Consider the following 3,826-nt stretch of genomic DNA (forward strand, 5'->3'; position numbering starts at 1 on the left):
TTTCAATCTTGTTTTCTCCATCTATCTTGAGGCTTCCTATCGGCCTGGTGATGAGGATTTTATTTTATGTTTTTTCTTTCTTGATTTTAGGATGCTATCCATATTGAAAGCTACAGTCCTTGATCTTCTGTAGCAAGTGTTTTAAGGCCTCTTCAGTTTCAGCGAGCAAAGTAATGTCATCTACATAACAAAGATGATTGATGAATCTTTCTGTAATCCTGATACTACTTTCTTTTTCATAAAGACCACCCCTTTGGATTATATGCTCAGCATATTAAAACATATGGAGACAGGATGTATCCTTGCCACACTCATTTCTTGATTTGTTTCCTTGCTCAGTCCTTCATTTTTTTCTTGCTCTGGCCTGACGTATATGTCTACATAAATACTGGCTAATTGCATCCTTAAAGTGACATTCCTGTGAATAATTTTGATGACTTTTTTTCTACAAATAAAACTAGATACATATTTTGAATTTCATTGATTTCCTTTTCAAATTATATACACACGCTTCTGTTTGACAGATCTAAAGTTACTGTCTGCTTCTCGGGTTTCCACCACAGATGCAATAATCAAGTTGCTTGTGCTTTCTGTCTGCCTGCCGGTGGCAGACAAGATTGAATAAGGGAACACAAACATTTTTTAAAATGTTATACACACTTTTCACAAATTCTATTAAATGTTTAGTTCATTTTCAAGTATTCTATGTGAAACTGGTTGATGATGGACTTTTTTAGAGGAAGAGCATATTAATATTTTATCATCTAGACTAATCTTTATGTTTCATATATATTTAGCAATAAGATTAACATGATTCGATGGACAGCCTTTACACTTGTTTATTTACCATCTTATTTGACTTTATTAGAAGATTCAATTTTAGAAAGTGATTATCTGTTTATGTTGTTGTTAGGTGTCCTCAAGTAACTAGGACTCATAACAACCCTATGAACAATGGATCTGAACCTTGCCCCTATCCTGTGCCAGCCTAATTAATCATCTCTGCATCTCTGCTACACTTGAGACCTCCCTCTTAAAATCATTATGCAGTCCCATATCTGTAAAGATCTTCCTCTCCGTCAGTGATCCTCCACTTTTCTAAGCATGATGCCCTTTTCCAAGGACTGACTCCTTTTAACAACATGCCAAAATTATTTCAGACGAAGTTTCGCCATCCTTTCCTCGAAGGAACTGGAAAGGCTGCACTTTTTCCAAGACATACTTATTTTCTTGGCAGGCTACAGAGAATCTTATACTCTTCTCCAGCACCACAATTCAAAGGCATCGATTCTTCTGTCATCTTTACTCATGTCTAACTTTCCGATGTGCAGCAAATAAGCAAATAGATCATGGCTTGGGTCATGCATACCTTAGTCTTTAAACCTGATATCCTTGCTTTTCACCCTTTGTAGGATTCCCGGACTGTAGATTTTCCTAACGTAATACACCTTGATTTCCTGAGTGCTTGTTGTTGATTGTGGATCCAAGTAAGATGAAATCATTAACTATTCATCTTTTCTCCACCTTTCATGATGTTGCCTACTGGCCAGTGATGAAGATTAGTTTTTTTTCTTGATATTAAGATGTAATTCATACTGAAGGATGTAGTTTTTTATTTCTGCAACAAGCTTTTTAAGTCCTCCTTACTTTCATCAAGGAAGGTTGTATTATCTGTGTAATTTAATAATAAATTATTTTATTACAGTCAATTATTTTATTATGCTGTGGTGCTGGAAAAGAGTCTTGAACATACCATGGACTGCCAAGAAAACAAATAGGTCTGTCTTAGAGAGGGTAAGACCAAATCTCTCCTTGGAGGCTAAAATTTTGAAGCTCTGCCTCACTTACTTCGAGTACATGGCCAGGAGAGATTGGTCATTGGAGAAGAACATCATGCTCAGAACGGTGGACAGATATTGCAGGAGAGAGAGGCCTCAGATCAGATGAATTGATACGGTGACTGGGACGATGAGGGCTGGTGTGTCAGAATTAGTGAGATTGGCTCAAGACGGGGAAGGGTTCAGAGCTGCTGTACATAGGGTCGTTATGCACCGCAGGTGACTCAATGGCACATAAACAATAACATACTATGACAGGTTTAGAAGCAAGAGTGACATCCACTTCCTAAATAACATCCTCCAGAAACTCTATGGACTTTGATAAATGTCACTAGTTAGAGAGGGGCTTTAGACTTTTTGTTCATTGGGTTACTATGCTTCATGCTCAACTCAAAGGTAATCAACAACAACGTTATTATATTGTATAATATTATTAGATTTTATAATCTATCTGATCAATGTATTTGCCATTTAAAAACGTTTCTCATTAATTGCAGTTATTTTACTTTACATAATAATGCCTACTCAGTGATTCTCTTTTCATACATTTTTAACTTTCCTTAAATTTATACTTTCAAAAATGATCTATTATTTTCTAATTCTACTGAGATAATTTAGAATTTTGAGGATAAATATTAAAAAATAAATTAAATTGAAAAATATTAATATATCTCACTTTGAAAAATTTTTCATCTTTCAATGTATTGTTGTCGTGTACCCTGAAGTCAGAACCAAGCCTAGCTGATCCTCGGGCGGGTTTTCAGAAGTTGTTTAATCACAGGGGAGAAGATTGCCGATTCTTCTTCCACCGAGGAGCTGGTGTGTTTGAATTGCGTACCTTCAGGTTTGCAGTGCCGTTTCTTACCTCTAGGCCAAGAGATCTCTCTTCAACATATCATAATATATTTTTTTATCTTACCAATTTGAAAGCAAGCAGTATTTCGTCAACCTATTTCAGTGCATTGTAAAAGTATTGTTGTCGTTTATAGGTGCCATCAAGTTAAATGACTTGAGTCATAGTGACTCTAGGAACAATAGATCTGAACTCTGTCCTATCCTGTGCCATCCTCATCGTCTCTGGCATACTTGAGGCCATTGGTGCAGTCAGTGTGCCAGTCTATCTCAACGAGGATCTTCCTCGCTTCCTCTAACCTTTGCTTCATGATATCCCTTTCTTTTTTTTAAATTTTATTATTTTTGTGTGCGTGTACCGTCAAATCAGATCTGACTGGTACAGGAGGAGATTGACCCTCCTTCTCCGGCAGAGCATCTGGTGGATTCGAACCGTTTACTTCTGGGATTGTAGTTGCAGCTCCTTGCCACTAGGCCACCAGAGCTCCCCTCTGATATCCCTTTCTAAGAAGTAACTTCTCTTAGTAACATGCCCGAAGTAGTCTAGGCAATGTTTTGCCATCCTTGCTTCCAAAGAGCACCTTTTTCAAGGCACTTCTGTTTGACTTTTTGGTAGTCTGTGGATACTCAGTGTCCTTATACAACACCACACTTCAAAGACATCAATTCTTTTTCTGTCATTCTTATTCATTGCCTGGTTCTCAGATACTTAGCAACTGATTATGAAGATCATGGCTTGAATTAGGATTACCTTAGTCTTCGCACTGATATAATTGCTCCTCAATAATTTGAAAGGTCCCTGACAGTGCATTTGCCTAATGTAATATGTTTTCGGATTTCCTGGCTATAGTAGTGGTATAAATTTAAAAAAAAAATTAAATATGAGAAGCAGTCAAAGCAACATCAGAAAATTTAAAATGCCATAAATTCAATACTATAATTAATGGTTAAACACAAAACAGGCAAAGTATTTCTTTCTGCACCTTCTTGTTAACTAAAAACATGTTTGAACATTCATCAAGTGGGTTATATAATCTAATTGTAATTCTAAATCAATACGGAAAATTAAGTTCAATCCTCTAGATCCCAGAGAAATAAAGCAGATATTGATTTTAAAATTAATTCTGAATTAACTC

Source organism: Elephantulus edwardii, unplaced genomic scaffold, assembly GCF_000299155.1.
Source record: "Elephantulus edwardii isolate Elephantulus edwardi_28Jun2011 unplaced genomic scaffold, EleEdw1.0 scaffold00261, whole genome shotgun sequence".
Taxonomy (NCBI): Eukaryota; Metazoa; Chordata; class Mammalia; order Macroscelidea; family Macroscelididae; genus Elephantulus; species Elephantulus edwardii.